General features: G+C 45.0%; 1 protein-coding gene across 12 annotated transcripts in view; it reads left to right on the plus strand.

The window, feature by feature from the left end:
- Positions 1 to 595: 595 nt before the first annotated feature.
- Positions 596 to 21,754, plus strand: part of LPP (LIM domain containing preferred translocation partner in lipoma) — a 741,130-nt gene continuing 719,971 nt past the window's right edge. For 5 of the 12 annotated variants that reach the window (XM_054553118.2, XM_024244468.3, XM_054553121.2 and 2 more), the window contains exon 1: positions 1,415 to 1,591. The gene's annotated coding sequence lies outside the window, so the exon portion shown is untranslated. Of the gene's footprint in view, positions 934 to 1,384; positions 1,592 to 21,754 lie in introns of those variants that run through there. The other 7 variants (XM_063722386.1, XM_063722383.1, XM_024244474.3 and 4 more) reach the window with 3 other exon arrangements.

The following is a 21,754-nucleotide window of genomic DNA, read 5'->3' on the forward strand; positions in this document are numbered from 1 at the left end:
TTTTATGAATCAGTAGCTCATAGTGTACTCTCAACAGTTAGAATGGAATTAGGTCCTGCTAGAGGTCAGGGCCAGGTATGGAAAGATCAAGGGATTAGTCAGGAGACCTGGATGGGAGGAGGGGAAGACAGGTGCTTGGTCAGTCATTTTGTGTTGGGCGAGTAACGTTTCTTAAGTTTTTGCCTGAAGTGTAAAGGGGGGACTACGCTTTGTCCTGTCTAACTCACCTGAAGATGCAATAGCCGGGTGAGAGACTGCTTTCATTATGTGCTAACGTGAGGGATTATTTTAGATATTAATAGGAGAGAAGTGCGGGGAAAGAAGTCTCAGGGTATGGAGTGCTTTCCAGGCCATGGCTGCTGCACGTCATAATCCCCTAACACAGTAAGTGGTGGTTCTCATCGTCGTTCACCCTTACAGATGTCAGAGGGGAAAGAAAAATCCAACTCAAAACTTCCAATAACAGGCTTGTCTGTATTCAAACCAGTTCATCTCGTTCGCAGACTTTTTTGAAGCTATAAGCACAGAGCAAGCTTTCTGGGCGGGGCTCAGAAGTAAACGTTAAACTCCAGGGATTCATTTATTTGAACATAGGACAGAGGAAGTTGCCCTGAAGCAACTGATTGTCATTCATATTCAGGGCTCACTGTCAACCAGGACCTTCCAGGAACTGGCTCTGGGCCAAGAGCAGTAGAAATCACTGGGTGGTCCGCGCAGCCCGCGGACATCTAACCTGCTTCAAGGCTCAGGGCTAAAAGGGAGCCAGGGCCCTTCCTGGAGGCAGGAACCCAAGTGGGAGGCAGAGCGCCTGGGCCCGCTCCTCGATCTGTTGAGTGACGACCCTGTACAAGTCATTTCTCTTCCGAAAGCTTCAGTTTCCTCACGTGCCAAGCGGACGGGCTGGAAGTTGGTCTTTGCCAGCTCTGACACCTTGTAAGTTTTGAGTCTTGCTGGGAATCCAGGGCGGGGCTCACGAGGAAAATCTTGGAAGGGGTTTTCATGGTTGGATCTCTTCCACTCAAGCTCAGTGCCCTAATTTGACGCCTTAATAGTAGACGCCGGCTTTTCCATTTTCCAGGAGCCCCCTGACGCGGCCGCTTCCTCCTACGTCTCCTTCCTCTTCCTCTAGCAGGGGCAAAGTCTCCACATCTCCCTCTTTCCCTTCCTCCTTTGCAAGCTCCCTGCATTCCCGCATCTCCTCCTCTTCCTCCCAGGAAATGCAATACCCTCAGTGCGCCCACCTTTTGGCAAAGCCACTGCCGGCTGCGGGTTTCCCCTCCCCCGCCAGGCGAGCTCTGCGCGGCGGCTCCGCGGGCACACGCCTTCTCATACCTTACATGGACAAATGCGTGCAGGCAAAGTCAGGAATTCAGGCCCCTGACGTCAGCCTCCAGCGCTCAGGGCACCGCACGGGAGACCAAGGGGAGGGGGTGGGGACGGTGGGGAGGAAGGAGGGGGAAAGGCACCAACCAGCAGCCGCTCCAGCCCTGCCGAAGTTTCACTTTTTGTCTGTGGGTTCGTTCCCGGGTCCCGCGCGAGCTTTCCCGGGATAAGTAGCTTTAGCGATCGGGGGACAGCCGGGCGTTGCAAGGTAAGGGCTGGCTGCACGGCCCGGGGCGCTGGGCGCGGGGCGCGGGGCGCTGGGCGCGGGCGGCGCGCTGGAGAAGGCCAGTGTGGGGCGCGGGGCCGGGCCTGTCCGGGGCTGGGGACAATGGGAGGGGGAGTGCCCGGGCACCTCCTCCTCTGCCTCTGCCTCCGCCTCCAGCAGCAGCCGCCGCCGCCGCCGCCGCCGCCGCCGCCACCGCCGCTGCCCCGGCTGCCTCCTCCCTGAGGTATTGTTGCAAATCCTTCCTTCCCCTCACCCTCCGCCCGCGGGCGCCTCGGGAACCCCCAGCCCTCCCCCGGCGCGAGCGCCTCCGGGGTGGCAGGAGCGCGGGGCGCGCGCCCTGCTCTGGCCTGGCCCGCTGTGCGGAAGTGCCGGCCGCGGCCCAATCACGGGGTGCACGCCATGGGGGAGGGGGACCCAGAGTTTTTCCGAAAGCGTCGACCCCAGGCTAGGCGGGGTTGGAGACTTGCGCGCCCCCTGCCCGGACTTTTCTGGGCGCCCAGGGGGCGGGGCCACGCCCATCCGCTTAGAGCTTTCGCGGAATCACAGTTGTCACAGCGGAAAGGGCCTAGACCCAGTCCTCCAAGTCCTCCCATTTTACAGTTGGGGCAGCTGAGGCCCAGAGAGAAGGAGGGTCACCCGGAAGTTATTTACTAGAGGCCAAACCATAATTCAAATAGTTGGCTCCGGACTTCATTTCCCTTTCTCTTAAGCATTTCTCTAGCACCCTGTGTGTGGCAGACACTGTGCTGGGTGTGTTGGACGTTGCCCTCAAGGAACTCAGTTGAACCTAGGAGTCAAACCTGGCCTAGGGTAGAAAATGCTAAGTGCTGGAGGAAAGGCATGGACAAAGTTAAAGGAAGTTCTAGGGAAGGGGTCTGATTTTCTGGTCCCTGGCACGGCCCTTTGGAGAATCCTGCACCGAATGGGGCTTTTGAAGGTTGAGGAGTTTCCTGAAGCCAGCTAGCGGCTTGGAGGAAAACATCTCTTCGAGAGAACTGTGGGCCAGAGAAGACTAAGTAGTGTGGGAAATGGAGATGAAAGTATATATTCTTTAGTTGGAGGCAAGGGGTTGGGGATGGGGGAGGTTGTGACATGAGATGAGCTAATCAGTGGAATTGTGCCTGGGTGCTTGGACAGGGCAGAGTCTTTGGAACCTCGGAGTCGTAGGAGAACTGAAAAATCTCTCTGGCTTCCCTTCCCTTAGAAGGGATCCACTGCTTTCCCTCCCCCAACACAAAACAACTAGCGAGAACTCAGGGTCTTCTCTGGGGCTTTTGCTAGTACCAAACTCACTTGACTGTGTTTCCAGTCCCCTTTCTCTATCCATTCCTTCCCCTTTTTCTAAATGTCTTGCCTTTCCTGTAAAATTCACTCTCACTAAGGTGTTAATGACTTAATGGCTTACCTTTCCCTGCACATGCGCATTTTAAGAAAGCCTAAAGTGAAGAAAGGGAAACTGTGGCTAGGCACCTTTAGAAAGCATCTAGCTCCCTCTTCCATCCTCCCCTTTCCTCAACTCTTACAGATAGAAGAATAGGTAAAGGTCCACAAAGGTGGGTGCTAGACCTAGAGCCTACGGTCAATAATGGTGGACAGTGGGGGGCTAGGACACCCAATACGGTTTTCTCCATTTCGTCATCAGGTTTTCTGCTTGCACAGTTCCTGCCAGCACCAGGGGGCAGTTAAAGGAAAAAGTGTGTGGGCCAGGCATGGTGGCTCACGCCTGTAATCCCAGCACTTTGGGAGGCCGAGGTGGGCGGATTGCCTGAGCAGGAGTTCGAAACCAGCCTGGGCAACATGGCAAAACCCTGTCTCTACTAAAAATACAAAAAATTAGCTGGGCGTGGTGGCGGGGCCTGTAGTCCCAGCTACTTGGGAGGCTGAGGCAGGAGAATCGCTTGAACCCGGGAGGCGGAGGTTGCAGTGAGTCGAGATCACACCACTGCACTCTAGCCTGGGTGACAGAGGGAGACTCCCTCTCAAAAAAACAAAAAACAACAACAAAAAAAGGAGAGTGTGTATTTTTGCATTTAATTTCTGCAATGCAGCCCCCAACCCCAACACTCCAACCTTTATAGTCTAGAATGTAGGCTTCAGAGGGGATTACTTAATCTGAATGGTAGGGATAAAAGCCTGGGGCCTTAGGGTCAGGCAGTCCCCCCAGAGGCAGGCTCTCTGTAAGCAGCGTGGGTCTAGAATTGGTTTTGAGTGTACCCAGAGGGAGGAGAAGCTGAGCTGATGAGTTGATTGCCATGGCTGGGACTTGAGTACGATCTTTCTTGGAGTGACACATTTCTAGTGAAGACACTTCCAGGAAATGATGGACAGGAGAGGAAACTTGGTTATAAAGGGCCTTAAAAATGCCAGGCTAAGGAGTTTGGATATATCTTAAAGTCATCATTTGAGGGTTTTGAGCAGGCTGAGACATGATTTAGAGGGGAGGTACTGGCATTGGGAAGCCTGCTGCCCAATTCCAATGAGAGAGGTAATAATTTGGCCTAAGAACATTATTGGCTGGGCGCGATGGCTCAAGCCTGTAATCCCAGCACTTTGGGAGGCTTGAGGTGGGCGGATCACCTGAGGTCAGGAGTTTAAGACCAGCCTGGCCAACATTGTGAAACCCTGTCTCTACTAAAAATACAAAAATTAGCTGGGTGTGGTGGCATGTGCCTGTAGTACCAGCTGCTTGGGAGGCTGAGGCAGGAGAATTGCTTGAACCTGGGAGGAGGAGGTTGCAGTGAGCCGAGATTGTACCATTGCACTCCAGCCTGGGTGACAGAGTGAGACTCCATTTCCCCTGCCGTGCCCCCCCAAGAAAAATAATATTATCAATTGGTTCTTGTTCATTTACTTGACATAGGTTACTGAATACCTATTACGTGCCATTGGCAAATATGAAAATTTTATAGCAGATTCCTTTATTTTATTGAGACAAATACATTGTATCGAATCAATTCTAAAACACACTTTTTTCACATTTTAATATCACTGAAATGTGGTTGTCTTATTACAACGTACCATAGTTGTGCAGTTGTTTTTCATCCTAAGTTGGTAACGGCGCATCTTATAGTTGATGGCTTAAATTTGATAAAATTGTTAATCATGTCCTTTATGAATGTACAGTGCTTTGCACTTTATAAAACACTTTCCAATCAGATATTCCATTTGAATCTCAAAGGTCCCCTGAGAATGAGGCCTACTGCTGCTGTCACCTTTATTTTAACCCTTGCCCAAGGTCATATAGCTAATTAGAGATGTGCTCAAAATTACAACCCAGAACTTTTGCTTCTTGGGGACGACATGTGACTTTACCCTGCTGTGGAGCCAGTCTGGGTTAATTGGGAATGGGGCAAGAGTTAGATCGGATTTGATTTCAGAACTATGCTGAAGATGCTGGAATGATGGGGATTTTGTACACGGACAGAGTGTAACTCATGAGAACTGTGTAGCCCCCTTAGCGCAGATATTTGCTGCATTAAACAGAAAAAAGACAGGGAGATAGAAAATGGCAGCTAGCCCGTAAAACCAGGGGTTGGAGCCTGCTTATGGTGAACCAGAAACTGGCTAGGCTCTGAGCGTACAAAGATGAGGTGTACATGGTACCTGCCTTTGAGGAGCACACAAGTGTGTGGTGGGTGTGAGGGGGAGGGAAAAAGGTGGAGTGGGGCATGTCCGTGTATTAAGTGCTTTTACAGGGTAAGTTTTGGCTGCTCTTCACTGAGAAGGCTCACCCTCAGGGAAGCCATTAGAGAGAGGGGGGTGTCTGAGCTGAACCTCTAGGAATGAGTAGGAGTTGTCCAGGTAGAAGAAGGACAGGTGAGAGAAGGACCTATTAACAAGATAGTAGCAGATGCAGAAGCAGGGAGAAGCTGCTTTATTCTCCAGGCTGTGTTTTGAAAGGCCAGCCATGAAGAGGACCATGGAAAATGGAGAAAGAAGAGGACCTTTACTTTTTAATAAGTAAGGTTTAAATTAATCTCGATAGGGGCTGTTAAGTGGTTCTGTAGAGATTCACAGGAGCATAAGGCTGGGCAGGGTCTCTAGAGTCGTCTCTGTGGGAGTAGTTATTTGGATGATAATGCAGGAGGCATAGTACCACTTTTAGTCTGAGTGAACCTGGGACTTTGACCCTGGGCCACGATTAGAGGCTCCAAGCTGAGTATGTTCATTGGTGGGTGGGACTTTTCCTGGAATCTGGCTTTGGAGGGCTGTGCTTTGCTAGAAGAAACTTAGTAGAGGTGAGGAAGGGGAAGATATAATCATGTTGCTGCATGCAGGAAGCTAGTATCTGGGTGAAAATCTGTTGGCTTGAGGGAGCATATGAGGTGGAGAACCTGAGGGCGGAAGGATTTCAAGTGTGTTGTGGAAGTCTGCTGTAGGCTGCCTGGAGGCTTGGAGAAAAAGGCCGGTGCATTCTAAATGTTGGTCACATCAGTGAGATTGGTAGGTGGATAGGTAGCTGTAGGTAGCTGTAGGGATTAATGTTTGGAAGCAGGTAAACCACAGAGTTGAGGCTAGAAAATGTTTACTTTCCTATCATTCTTTTTTAATAGTAATATAATTTTGAAATATTTTCAAATGCTTACCACCTGTTATGTAATTATCATATTAATTCATTAAAGTAGGTTTTTTGATTACCAGTTTCATTTTGCAGATGAGAAAATGAATTTGGTGAAATAAGGTTACACAACTACCAGGAGACATTCAAACTTCCGCCTGATTCTTATAGCCTCTTCACCACTCTTCTGTACCCACACGCATGAAAAGCTCAAATCGACATTGCTTGTCTGTGTTCTTCCCTGGAATTTAATTCAGCCCACATTCATGGGGACCTAGTGGGATCACAATTGAGGATTCACATGGACAAACGGGCTTCTCAGTCCCACACTGGTGCTGTTCTAGCCCCTTTTTCTCTCTTAAGATGCTACCTTGGGTGTCGTCTCTCCCCAAACCTAACTGGAAAGGACTAAGGCTCTCTAGCAAATCATCTGCCTCTTTCAACAGAGCTCCCTTCCCCAGTCCCTTGTTGTGATAAGGATGTGATTTATCCTCGTAGAGAGGCAGTTAGGGTCATAAAGTAACAGAGTGGGGAAGTGACAGTCTTGAACTCAGTCATTACCTTTCATCTTATGGCTCCTGTAACAGTGCTATATGTTCTCTGGTGCTGAACCATATAGCTTCTGCGTCCTCTAGGAAAGCTTTCTGGCTCAGGGCTCTGAGGGAACACCTACAATCCTTCCTATCACCTACCTGAGTCAGGTGGGTCATCTACATTTTGGCCACTCACAGATAAAGGCATTAATAATCTGTTTATTGTGTTGTGAGAGGAGACAGACCCCAGGATGTTCAGTAGCTGTTTGGTGAATGAACAATGTTTATGGACACAAATAAGCATACGTCACCACTTCATCTTACATATTTGTGTGTCTGCCTCCTCTCCACTTTAAAATAAGCTGCTTGAGGATTGCAGTGATGTCTGCTTGTTGATGGCTGTATTCCCAATGCCCAGAAGAGTGCCTGACACATGGTAGGCACTCCAGAAATACTTGCTTGATGAAGAGAGGGAGTAAAATAGTTCACTGCAGCCACAGGATAGCAATCATGGGGGAGCGGGACTGTTTTTACTGCCCCAGAACCTTGAGCCGGTTGTTGCTGGCACAGGTGGCATTGGGCAGTCCTGCCAGCAGAGTGAAGATTGGGGGACTGGGAGTGTAGAGCTGAGGTTTGTGAGATTAACTATGCTAAGGGTAATTGTAGTTCCAACTGCTCTTTCACTTTTCTCTCACACAGACAGGTGGTCTTGAACATTCCTCTGTTTTCTTTTCTTTTGAGATGGAGTATTTTTTTGTTTGTTTGGTTTGTTTGTTTTGAGACGGAGTCACACTTTGTCACCCAGGCTGGAGTGCAGTGGCGCAATCTTGGCTCGCTGCAACCTCCACCCCGTGGGTTCAAGTGATTCTCCTGCCTCAGCCTCCCAAGTAGCTGGGATTACAGGTGCCCGCCACCATGCCTGGCTAATTTTTGTATTTCTAATAGAGATGGAGTTTCACTATGTTGGCCAGGCTGGTCTTGAACTCCTGACCTCATGATCCACCTGCCTCTGCCTCCCAAAGTGCTGGGATTACAGGTGTGAGCCACCACACTCAGCCTTGAGATGGATTTTTACTCTTGTTGCCCAGGCTGTAGTGCAATGGCACGATCTTGGCTAACTGCAACCTCCGCCTCCCAGGTTCCAGCGATTCTTCTACCTCAGCCTCCCAAGTAGCTGGGATTACAGGTGCCTGCCGCCACGCCCGGCTAATTTTTGTATTTTTGTGGAGACGGGATTTCACCATGTTGGCCAGGCTGGTCTTGAACTCCTGACCTCAGGTGATCTGCTGGCCTTGGCCTCCCAAAGTGCTGGGATTACAGGAGTGAACCACTGTGCCCAGCCCTCTGTTTTCTTAATCCATGCCTTTTCTTATGCTGTTTTCTCTACCTGGAGTTTTCAGCCTTTTTGTCTCTGCCTGTTGTAAACCTGTGATTCTAGGATCAATATCAAAATCCACCTTGTGCCATGAAGCAATTTCCAGACTCCTTAACCCTTCCAACCCACACGTATCTGTGATCAGATACAACTCAATTTCATGTATTGAGTTCAGTACTTGTGTACAAAGCGATTACTGTATGCCAGGCAGAAATGCTAGATACTGGTTACAAAGAAAACTGAGATAGGTTCTGCCTTCCAGAGTCTTCCTTCTATCATAGGAAAGAAACTGAAAGAGAAGATGCTAAGGCTTCAATAAAGTAATAAGCAAAGGGCTAATGGGAACATGGAGAAAGGAGTGACCAATCATCTAGAAGAACTGGTGAATGCCTATGGAAAAGAAGACATTTGGTTGGATTTTGAGAAGTGAATAGGAGTTTACATGGTGGACAGCAGTGGAAGAGCTTTCTAGCCATAGGGACCTTGGTGTATGTGCACAGGCCTGAGGCCTAAAAGTATTTGAGGAATATAAATGTGTGTTTGGAGATCACTGTGAGAGATGGGGCTGGCTAGGGAGGGTTAGTTGATGAAGAGCTGATGAGCCAAGCTAAGGATGATGGCAGAGGTGGGAGGGAGCAGGAAGGCTTTTATTATAATTTTTTTTTGAGCAAAGGAGGGCCCTGTTGGATCTGTATTTCAAAGAGTTCTGGTGGCAGACTGAGGGCAGGTTAAGACCAGAGGCAGAGTCCCAGCTTAGAAGGCTGTTGAAGTGTTCCAGGACAGGAGAAATGGGCCCGTATCAGGTCAGCAGCGTACGGAGGGAAAAATGGATTCCAGAAACTGTTTGCTGCTAGAATAATATCAGGTAGCTTAATTCCTACTTTTGTCCTTCTGATTGTTTGACAGCTTATCAGTCTTGGCTGGGGAAAAGAATTTTTTAATGTACACCAAAGTTTGTAGTCAACAGGAGAAGCAGCAAGCTGCCAGCCAAGCATGGACTGGGGCCTTCTTGGCCAGAGTGAGCTGATCCCTTGGCATACAGATGAGGAAACTGAGGCCCCAGAAAAGGGACAGAGTTGCTCAATCACATGCTTGTCAGCTGAAGTGGAGTTGGGCCACAGCCTTTACTCCCAGGCCAGCCCTGTTTCCAGGTATTTTTCTTTTTTTTTTTTCTTATCACAAAAGTATATATTTTTATTTATTTATTTATTTATTTATTTATTTATTTTAATTATTATTATTATTATACTTTAGGTAAACTATCGCAAGAACAAAAAACCAAACACCACTTATTCTCCAGGTATTTTTCATTCTCGATTTCTGCTGTACCTCACACATTCCTTCCCCACTCCACCCTCCACTAGGGGTTTCTCTGCTTTGGAGAATTTTGGGAGAGGATGTAACTTGGAGATTATCATATCTTAGGCTTGAAACTTGTGCTTCATACTTAGAAAGCAATCAGATTAAAATGGTTCAGTTTGAGTGTGCGTGGTCTGGCGATTTATTTATGTTACTGCCATGGATGGCTGCCACTGATGCTTGTTTGTGAGAACCAAGCTATGCTTCCATGCTAATACCAAGGTTCCTTGCTTTTGACAGCTCCCTGCCCCTGCTCTTTACTGTTCTCCATTAATATTTACTTATTTTTGCTTGCCTAAAGGTTTTTAGGCAATAGTTTTAGATCCATTACAAGGTAGATCCTCTTGTGTTTGCCTCGCCTATCGAACCTGCCCATCACAATATATCTCACAGAAACCATGAGTATTTCATAGCCTTCATAGCACTTTTAATGTAGCAAATGTGTTTTATAATCATTTTTATTAGTTTCTTCCCAATTATAATGCAAGAGACAAGTTGGCTAGATCAGTCTTATCTTGCAGATATTGGTCAAGAGTTCAAGGGTTATAAAACGTTCCTAATTGGGGTGCAGGGCCTTAAGTGGCAGAGTGAGAATCAAACCCCCGCTCCAAAACTCCTGTCTTGTTCCTTAACTTTTGCAAATGAGCATAGTTGATGTGAACATCCCTGCAAGCCCTTTACACAGGTGAGAAGTAGTTATTATTACTTCATTAGTACTAATTAGTAGCATTAGCTGACTATATTCGAAGCTTTGGAAGGCAAGACTAAAAATCAGATTTGGGACCGGGGAGTTCAAAGATCTGGGCTTCACCATACTAGATTATTTTGGCAATACCGGTGATTTTTGGTGTAAGGAAAACAAAGACCTGTGTTTGGGCTAACCACAAGCCCTGTGATCTTGAACAAGTTCTGGAACATCCCTGAGCCTAAATTACCTTTCAATGGAGATCCTGTGATATATCACAATGCATTTGTGAGAATCAGGGGCATTTCTGTGACGGCGCTTTGTCAGGGGTAATGCAGTCTGTACATGTGTCCGATTCTGGGTGCCCAGCGGGGCATCTGGCACACAGTGATGACACCTTACTCTGCTTGTGGGGCTCAAGGGATTTAGACCTAGGCAACTCCCAGTTCAAGTCCTCACTGTGCTGTTTAATACAGGGTGCCCCCTGGGTGGTCACAGGCACTATTTGCTTTCTCCATGTATTCATTTTTAGATCTCTTATTAATGAGGTCACCACGGTTGAGTATAGTGTGCCCCCAAAAGTGGGATGAGTGCCACAGACATTCACGGGCATTTCCAGGTTGTGCACTGATTTGTCACCAGTGGATGGCTGTGCAGTGTCCCTTCTTCCACTGCCACCATCCCACCTTCTCTTGGGTTTTGTTTGCACTGTTTGTATCTGTTACCCATGGAGGGTCTGCTTCTACTGTTGTAACTGCTTGTGCTGTGACTTTGCATCATAGCTGGAGATCCCTCTGTAGTTCAAATGGAAAGCTGGTATTGAAGGTGAAACCAGGTCTTCTTCAGAAACTTGTGTGGGAACCTTTCATGGGCTGGATAAGCATGAGGGTCAGGACAGGTCAGGGTCACTGACCTTAATGGAGGATGCTTTGACCTGCCTCCAGCATGCACCCTTCCTGCTAAAGCCATTGTTAGTGTCCCTTAATTACTCAGGCCACCACCCAGCAGCACAACTGTCAACTTGCAGAGGACTTCAGTGGTATCAATAGTGTTCCTTTTTACTCTCATATGTGTTCTGATTCGGAGGATACATTATATGGTCACCCTACTTATAGGTGAATATTGAGTGAGGTAGTGTAAATAATGTGCATAAGGCTAGGCATAAGGCAAGGACTCAACAAACATCCACTGTTTTTGTTAGAGGAGGTGCTAGGTGCTCAAGAAATGTCTGCTGAGTGGCCAGGCGTGATGGTTCATGCCTGTAGTCCCAGCACTTTGGGAGACTGAGGTGGGTGGATCACGTGAGGTCAGGAGTTCGAGACCAGCCTGGCCAACATGATTTAACCTCGTCTCTACTAAATATACAAAAAAAAAAAAAAAAAGTTAGCCGGGTGTGGTGGTGGGCACCTGTAATCCCAGCTACTCGGGAGGCTGAGGCAGGAGGATTGCTTGAACCCAGGAGGCAGAGGTTGCAGTGAGTCAGGATGGCACCACTGCACTTCAGCCTGGGCAACAGAGCAAGACTCTGTCTCCAAAAAAAAAAAGACAAAAAAAAGTCTGCTGAATAAACTACATTTGTAGAAGTGGAATTTAAGTCTGTTTGAAGGGTATGTCACGATCGTAAGCACTTACTGTTTATGAGGGTTGATAAAATCATGTTAATGTATATCTATAATATAAGAGAATGCCGCGGGAGGGGCACATGTGAAGGACTGATGGACTTGTGAATTGCTGGATCTTGTTGGAAGTGCTGAGCCTTCAATTAGACATTGAAGGATGGGAAAGCTTAGACCAGGATGCAGCAGGCAGCTGAATTGCTCTGGCTACTGAGATTTAAGAAATAAGATTGGTTTTCTGTTCATGTGTGTACTTTAGCTGGGTCCCTGAATCTATTATTTTCCATCCAGTGGCCCATCTTGATAACGATCTCTAGCTGTAACTGTGGAAGCCTAATGCTCTACTAAACTCTGTGCCAAGAGGTCGCAGTGGAAATTCATTTCCATTATGCAGAGTCATCTGCACTTGTACTTCCTAGTGAATTTCCACTGAAGGTGGTTCTTGTTTAGTTCAAGGAAGAAAATAACTTCGTTGGCACCTGGAGCTTCTGTCTTGTTTGGTATGAAAACGAATCATTTTCAGGAAGTGCAATAAAGAGTTGCCACCCACAGGGCTGGGTGTGCCCTGACTCATGGGAAAGGCAAACTCTGCCGTGGCCAGGCAGGTAAGTGACACCTTTTCTTAGAATGAGGTGAAAGATAGGTCAGTTTTCCAGTAGGTGGTCACTGCCACCCTGGAAGTCTCTCTTCTTGGTCATAGTTTTACCTGGAGACTATCTAGGGTTCCAGTAGTGACAGCTAGACAGGACCCTAAAGATAACATTCTTCCCATAAATTTGACACATTTGTGTATTCATTTGATTATCATGTGTCAGGTGCATCTGTGAAAGAATTAGTGATATGTTACCCTGGGTTTCGACGATGGAAACATGAATGCAGTGTGGTCTCTGCTTCCAGGAGGTCACATAAATAATCAAGACAGTATGTAGAAGTATATGCAGAAAATATCTGAAGGGACTAGGTGCAGAGCTCACATTGTCATCCCGGTACTTTGGGAGGCCGAGGCAGGAGGATCACTTGAGGCCCGGAGTTCAAGACCATCCTGGGTAATATAGCAAGATCCCGTCTCTAAAAAAATAAAAATAAAAAAATTAGCCAGTGTGGTAGTGCATGCCTATAGTCCTAGCTGCTCAAGAGGCTGAGGCGGGAGGATCCCTTGAGCTCCAGAATTTGAGTTTGCAGTGAGCTATGATCATACCATTGCACTCCAGCTGGGGTTACAGAGTGAGACTCTGTCAGAAAAAAAAAAAAAAAAAAGTCTGATGGCTCTAATTGGATGGTAACTCCCTAGGGACCTGGGGAAACTCAGATAAAGAGATTGTCATTTGATTGGGTATTGGGTAAGTGGGAATTTGTTTGGTGGGATAGAGGATATTTAAGTGGGAGAAATAACATGGATAGAGACATGGAGGTGAGAAAGTGCATGGTGCCTTGAAAAATTAGAGTCATGAAGGTGGACTGCATAGTAGAGAGGCTATGGAGATGGGTTAGGGTCTACACTAAGAGAAACCTTGATTGCTGTACTGAGAAGTTGAGACTGCATTCTGAAAGGAGCATCAAGTAGATCAATGAGATGACTGGATCCGTGCCTTAAGAAAATAATCAGCTATAGTGTGCTAGATGGATTGAAGGCAAGGGTGCTAGAGACAGCAGGAGCTGTCTGAGCTGCTACAACAGCCCAGGCAAATGATAAAGCAAAACTGAATTAGGGTTGAGGCAGTTGATATGAGAGATGACTCACAGAATAGAAGTCACAGAGTCTTCTCATTTTGCATAAGGGGAGATTCAGCCCCTAAGAAAATGACACGTGCAAAGTTCACAGCCCTGGTCCCAGCGTAACACTGAGGTGATCTCATCCTCTGCCCAGTGTCTTAGACGGGTGATGGAACATACGGCTTTTGAGAGAACTGCTTGTCAAGGAAGATCTCCACCCTTTTTTTTATCTTGTAAGGATTCCATGACATCTCTTAATCCTGAATGAGATGAGATTGGCTCTTTCTGGAGTTACTGAATCTCTAATCGCTGGAGATATTCAAGCAGTGGCTGACTGGACTGTTACTGTGAAAGTTCAGGCATTGGTTGAAAACTCCTCTACGAGGTCTTTAAGACCTATCAACCCTGATTTTTTTTTTTCTTCTTTCTTCTTCTTTCTTTCTTTTTTTTTTTTTTAATTTAATTCCTGGGAAAAGAGACTTATAACAATCTTATCTGGGAGTGCTTTATGCATTTGGCTCCTCAGGATTATTTTAGACAAAAGGCAGAGAGAGTTAAAAATGGATGATTGAGCTCTAAGAATGGTGGCCTGTAGTTCATTCAGAGTAGTGATGGAACAACCATTTTGTTGCCAATAAATTAATGCTCACTCATCTGGGAGATGCTGGTAGGCTGGCTCAGCTTGCAGGATCCTGGTCAAAATGGAATCCATCCACATAGCATAATACTTATCTTGCTGTTGCCATTTCTTATAGGGCTTTACTGATAACCATGTGTTTTCCTACAGATTACAGGTAAATCATACCAGTAGTCCTGCGGATGGTTATTATTATTGTCCAAGTTTAATCAGGAGCTTGAGCCTGGGAAAGGTTAAATGATTTGCCCAGAACCCAAGCAAGTTAAACACTGAAGCTGGACTTAAGTTTTCTATTATTGCAATGCCAAATTCTTCCTGTTCCCTGCCTGTGCAGATCTGTAAGTCAGGCTCTAGCTTTTGTTCATATTCATATCCACAGCATCTGCTGCAAATCCTGGGATGTTATAAATAATTTAATGAATGTTTATTGAATGAACATATGAATGAGTGAATGAATGAATAATATATATCAAGTAATAAATGATGACTTGAGTTTTAAGAATAGCTTAAGAAATAAAAAAAACCCACCACCACCTAATTGAGTACCTTCTTGGCACTTTGACTTTTCCTTATAGTGGTTACAATTTTTGCGCCTTGCATTACATGCTTATCACTGAGGGATGTAGTAGAAACTACATGGATGGTTTGGAGAGTTAGAAGGTTTGGATTTAAATTATAGCTCTGCTAATTGTTAGCCATATAATCGTGTACTGGTTACTTAGCCTCTCTGAACCTCCAATTCCTCATCTGTAAAAGAGTGTAATGGTATCTTTTACATAACATGATTGTGGAAGGAATTCTATGGTCAGTCTGGTAAAGCCTCAAAGCCTGCCATGTTGGCCGGGCGCGGTGGCTCACGCCTGTAATCCTAGCACTTTGGGAGGCCGAGGTGGGCAGATCACCTGAGGTCAGGAGCTCGAGACCAACCTGGCCAACAAAGCAAAATGCTGTCTCTACTAAAAATACAAAAATTAGCTGGGCATGGTGGCATGTGCCTTTAGTCCCAGCTACTTGGGGAGCTGAGCTAGTAGAATTGCTTGAACCCAGGAGGCAGAGGTTGCAGTGAGCTGAGATTGTGCCACCACTGTACTCTAGCCTGGGCAATGGAGGGAGACTCCACCACCACCACAAAAAAAAAAAAAAAAAGGCCTGCCATGCAGTGCCACTGAAAAATGTTATCTTTGTGTTTTTTTGTTTTGTTTTGTTTTGTTTTGTTTTAGGATTCTCTGTCAACCCACTAGCTAATAATGCACTCACTGTCTTTTTCCTTTTATTTCTCCAAATTATGACCTATGGTAGACCCAGCGTTTGCTGACTGGCTAAATAAGTTTTATATTCTTTCAGAGAAGAATTATAGCACAAGAGTCCCAACTATTTCTATGACTTTTCAGATCAGTTGCCAGTCAGCCTCCAGAAAGACTACTGACTTTCACAGTCATTAGCAATATGTGAATCTACTTGTTTCTCTGTGCACTTACCAGGATTTAATTTTATAACTTGCATTTGTCTATGCTAAATTAATATGTAAGAAATATCTTATTATTGTTTTAATTTGAATTTCTTTAATTACTAAAAAAATTTCCCAAGTAGTGGTTTATTGTTTGTGTTTCTCTTTATATGGATTGTCAAATGACAATATTTAAAAATAGTCTGGGCTGAAGATGCTTGATATAAAAGGGCTAAAAATGTTTAATGTTTGGGTTGCTTAAATTTATTTATTTGTGAATTCATTCATTCTCTCAGTCTTTATTGAGCCACCTACTCCATGCCAGGCACGTGCTGCACATACTATGAAGAAAAAAATAAATGAATAAAGACAGTGACTTCCAACCTCTTCATTTAACATGTGTGATAGTTGAGGTCTAGAAAAGTGAGGTTAATTACCTAGGGCCATACAGCTTGTTCAGTAGCAGAGGCAACTATTTATTTGAACAGTAATGATTTTAAATGTTTTGTGTCTGTAGCCTTTTAAACCATGGCGACATCCTGGAAATTTCAGTATTGTGATGTTAAAGAACATCTCTAAACTGTGTCTATGTTGAAAAATCAGAGTTCTGATTTTTGGTTTAGAAAATATGGTCACCTGGTTCTTCAGTTATAAATATAATTCCTTCCTAGACCTCTCTAATGCTTAAGTCTAAATTCATTCTTAAGTGAATAAACTTAATATTAAAATAGGATCAGGAAATAAATCCCAAGCCAAGCATTTCGGACCAACTGTGAACCTCTTTTGACATGTTTTTGGTAAATGAGAAGAACCGATGACATATTTCCCTATCAAATAAAATAGACGATTTAGATTTAATAAGGCAGTTATCTTCAGGTAATAAAAATTCAACTAACTTGCCATAACTATCTTGTGTAAAGTCAATTAAGAGCCTCATATTTCTCACTTGCTGGGTAAAATTTAATAGAACTTCGGTTAAGCATTTATTGCTTATTTAATTCAAAATTAAGTTAATCACTACAGTTGGTAACAACCACTGAGTATTTAATTAACATTCAGCAAACTATCTTATTAAGTCTAAATTAGATACAGACAAGTCTTGTTTATCCCCATCAGTTTGCAAACACCACCTCCCCCACCTCCCATCCCAAGGGGCCTCTGGTTTTCCTACAGTTTTCCTTTTTTGATTCATCATTTTTATTTTCTTCTAGTTAAGACTTCACTTGGGTGAAAGAGGAGAAGAGGCAGCAGTCCATCATGTTATAGAAACTTTGGGCTTATAGTATAACTGAGGAACTTTTTCAATCTTTTCTTTTTTCTTCAATCCCATTCTATTAACATTTCATTTTTCAAAAGGTATTGAGCACATTCTCTGTGTGAGGCTTCTTTTAAACCCTGAGGAAGCTATAAAAGAGGTCATTCTGACATATTTGGTTTTATTTTCTCATCCTAGAAATGAGAGGATTGGGTTTAGTTTATCCGTGTAACACATATTATTGGCTTGCAGTGTGTAAGGCACTTAGCTGAGTGTTTGGATACACCTTGATTCAGATAAGGCCCCTGCTCTTAAAAAGAGGACACAGTCCAGTGTGAAAGCTGCAAAGTTCTGCTGTAGGAGCACGAAGCTCCTTTAGAATGCTGTGATTCTGTAAGACAGTATTTCTCAAAGTGTTAAAGCTGTTCTGTTAAGAAAACGGTCCTGTAGCCAAGTAAGTTTGGAAAAGCCCAAGTTAAACAAAATTAAGGACATTTCAGTATTGCGTATCTTTACCATGGGATTTTCTGAGTCTTTAATAAACGAATGCACATCCTGACCTCCCAGAAGGTTTGTTTCCCAAAGTTATTTGATCATAGAACCCCTGCACCCCCCTACTACCCTTTTGACCAGAGCATTTCTTGGGTTCAGCGATGTAATATGCTTTGGGGAAAGCTGCTGTGGGCTGTGGACCCTGGCCACCAGCCTCCCACAGCCCAGAAGGGATACTCAGACATTCACCTTAGTAACTATGACACAGGGTCAGAATTCTACTTTGTCTGAAAGTTGTGCACATAAAGTGGGTGATTTTAGACATAGAGTCTTTTAACTGGAGTGGAGGGTATGTAACCAGGACAGCCTTTCCTCATGGAGGAGCGCTGGGTCTAGTGGGAGGTAGACTGTGTAGGCAGAGAGGCCTGGAGGGTTGCCAGAGAGTCATTGGGAACAGATTAACAGTGAAATTCTGACATGGCCGATTTGGTAGAGACTCCCTAACACATTGATATAACTTAGACCAATTTTTATTATAGCCTGAATATGGAGAGGTAAGAGGCAATGAATTTTTTGGCGCAGAACTTTCTGCCTTCGGCTTTGTTCCAACTGCGTGACTGCTCATCCGCAGAAGTGATTGTTGATTCACGTCTGTAAGATATTCTCATTCTCATGCTTTGTTTGGGGCAGAGCCTCTGCCTTGTGAATCACTCTTATGAGAGGGAGTCTCAGTTTCTTTTTTTTCTTTTTTTTTTTTGAGAGGGAGTCTCGCTCCATTGCCCAGGCTGGAGTGCAGTGGTATGATTTCGGCTGACTGCAACCTCCGCCTCCCAGGCTCAAGCACTTCCACTGCCTCAGCCTTCTGAGTAGCTGGGATTACAGGCGTGTCCCACCATGCCCGGCTAATTTTTTTATATTTTTAGTAGAGACGTGGTTTCACTACGTTGGCCAGGCTGGTCACGAACTTCCAACCTTGTGATCTGCCTGCCTCGATCTCCCAAAGTGCTGGGATTACAGGTGTGAGCCACCACACCCAGCCGAGGGAGTCTCAGCTTCTTCATGAACAGTGTCATTCTAGTCAGTCTAGTTTCCGTTTACCTTGCCATCTACCACTTCTTCCACCTTACCTTCCCCCCAGCTTCTCTTATTCTGGTGAATCACCTGTGTCTTCATTTTTCATTCTTATTCATCTGAATCATCTTCTTCATCTAAGGCAAGGTACCCTTTTATATCTTCCTGGAAAGACATCTACTTCATTTAAAATAATGCTACCAATTTCCTCCCCTCTGGTAGCAACCAGCAGATGGAACGTGCTAGATGAGGTGGAGGATAATCTACAAATCTGGTCTGCCATATCATGGGAGATTTCACGTAACAGTGAATTCTTTCAGAGCCTCTCAGCAATACCTGCCTTGTTTTTCATATCTGTATCAAAAGGAACACCGGCAAAGAACTGGAAAGACCTGGGTTGTATTTCTCATTCCATTTTGGGCTTGAATTTTTCTGAGTCTGACTCTCAGTTTATCTGTGTATGAAACGTTAGGGTTACGCTGTGTGTACTCTCAGGGCCTTTTAACTAGAAAATATTGAATTTTAATGTTTACTAAGTCAACACAAGCTGCAGTCAACCTGGATTGCTTGATCCTCCATGTATTTTTGAGCCTGGCAGTATGAGGAAACGCCTGCAGTGAGCATAGTTCATGGCCCACACACAGTAGGCATTCCATGAATATTGGTTCTCTTCCATCCTGACTGCTTCTGGATTCATTTTCTTTTTATTGCCTGTTGCTTTTTAGTCACCCAAGCTTATCTCTTTCTTGTCTACACCCTCAATGCTATAAATCTTCCTTTCTCATTCTCCATTTGGATAGCTTCCTCTCCCCTCACCTTTTTCCCTTCTGGCTATGCCTATGGATGCTGTCCACTCTGAAACCTCCCAAAGACAAATGATAGCAATGGAGGCACAGATTGCCAGGTAGTGGTCCTGGCCAGCTACAAATCTTTCCAAGAGACTAGCACCATTTCTTTATGGAATCATATTGTTGTTCCATGCGTGAGACCAAGTCTTATCCTCGAGGATCCCATAATGGAGGTGAGATGCTTTCTTTTTTGACACTTAGTGGAAACAACAGTCCATGAGGTATATTATAAATTGGAAAGGAGGGGTTTTTGCTTTCTAGGATTGGGCAATGCACTACTAGGTTCTCAGCATGGATTCTTGAGTATCTAGGAAAACCGGTCATGTGGAAAGCTTCAGCTTATTTTGCAGGCCTTGAAAAGACAGCCTGCGTGTTTCATTTCACTCTCTACCCAAACTGACACTTCAGGGATGAAAATGTCAGCAGGCAGCCAGCAAGTGGCCGACTAGAGGGCATGATGTGGGCTGGTGGTGCAACTCTTCAAGGATGATACGCCAGAGAGGGCAGAGCACAGTTAGGACAAGGCCAAGGATGTCGTTACGATGTGGAGAGGCCACTGGTAACCTCGGTGAGGTTTGGTTCTTCTCCAGTAGAGATTTTCAGAAGCTAAGAATTCACCTTGAGAGTCCTTTTTGCTTCCTCTTCTTTTGTATTAAACAAACTACTCACCTCTCAGTCTTTGCCTTTAGTCCTTTGGCTATTCCTAGTTAGATAGGCCCAATTCCAGAAGCATTTGGAAAGCTCCACTCTAAGTATGTAGTGCTTAAGGGCCAGAGCTCTGGAGCTATGCTGCCTGGATTTGCATTCCGGCCCTGCCAAAAATACCTCAACTTGTTGCTCAGTATTTTTAGGCCTCTGTTGCCTCATCCATAAAATAATAATAAGAAAATTACTTATTTCGTTGTGAGGATTAAATGAGTTAATACATACAAAGCCTTTAGAACAGAGCCTGACACGTGATAAGTGCCCATTAAATATTAGCCACTGTTATTATGTGTTACCCTTATTAAGTCACAAAATGGCGATTTGGAAAAGATAATAGAGATTATCTAAATGATTGTGGTTTTTTTTTGTTATTGTTTTCTTTTTAAATAAACTTTTAATTTTGGAGTAATTTTAGGTTTATAGAAAAGTAAAAATTGTAAAGGGAATTTCCATATACTACTCACCCACTTGTCCTCATTTTTGATGTCTTACATTACTATGGAACATTTGTCAAAACTAAGAAACTGATGTTGGTAACATTACTGTGAACTAAACTCCAAACTATTTAGATTTCACCAGCTTTTCCATTAACTTCCTCTTTCTGTTCCAAGATCTAGTCCAGAATACCCAGTTTAGGATCATTTTAAAACTTTCATCTTCTTTAATATTTATTTACTTATTTTTTTGAGACAAGGTCTTGCTCTATCCCCTAGGCTGGGGTTCCTCACTGGTGTGATCAGAGCTCACTGCAGCTTTGACCTTCTGGGTTCAAGCAATCCTCCCACCTCAGCCTCTGGGGTAGCTGGGACAACAGGTGCATGCCACCACACCCAGCTAAATTTTTGTATTTTTTGTAGCGACAGGGTCTCGCTGTGTTGCCCAGGCTGGTTTCAAATCCTTGGGCTCAAGCCATCCTCCTGCCTAAGCCTTTCAAACTGCTGGGATTACAGGTGTGAGCCACCGCACCTGGCCCATATTCCTTAATATTTAGAGAAGGGTTCCTTATAGAAAAGCCTATTACAGGCCAGGCGTGGTGGCTCACGCCTGTAATCCCAGCACTTTGGGAGGCTGAGGCAGGCAGGTCACCTGAGGTCAGGAGTTTGAGACCAGCCTGGCTAACATGGAGAAAGCCCAACTCTATTTAAAAAAATACAAAAATTAGCTGGGTATGGTGGCTCATGTCTGTAGTCCCAGCTACTCAGGAGGCTAAGGAAGGAAAATCACTTGAACCTGGGAGGCAGAGGTTTCAGTGAACTGAGATTGTGCCATTGCACTCCAGCCTGGGCAACAGAGTGACTCCGTCTCAAAAAAAAAAAAAAAAAAAAAATCCAACTTGGGCAACAGAGTGATTCCATCTCAAAAAAAAAAGTAAGAAAGAAAAGCATATTACAACCTATAATGTTGTAATCATGTAATCTGGAGCAGCTGTGGACGAAGTCGAGCGGGATGGGACCCACCTTTTTTTCTTTCCCCTGATTTCTCTCCCTGAAGGGCTCCAGCAAAGCAGGGCTTAAAAGTCACTGCATTGAGTCTCCTTGTTCTTAGGGGAAGAGACTGAGGCCCCCAAAAGTGAAGTGACAATGCTGGGAGAAGCTGGAAGCCCAGAGAAGTTCAGAAAAGGATCTTCAGGATGCTTTGATCGTGTCACTGTTGAATAAATGAGTGAGCAACCATCGGGGACTCCCAAAAATCTGGGTTTGGATCCAGGCTTCTCCACCTTTCCCCTCATTTTTCCTTATCTGTAAAGTGGGTTCAGCGATCAGTAATGTCTCACAGGACTTAACCCTCACAAAATGCCACAGTTTTACCTTGTGAAAGTTAAGCGAACCATGGTGCCCACTTTTAGCACAG

The sequence above is a fragment of the Pongo abelii genome, chromosome 2, assembly GCF_028885655.2.
Source record: "Pongo abelii isolate AG06213 chromosome 2, NHGRI_mPonAbe1-v2.0_pri, whole genome shotgun sequence".
NCBI classification, from domain to species: domain Eukaryota; kingdom Metazoa; phylum Chordata; class Mammalia; order Primates; family Hominidae; genus Pongo; species Pongo abelii.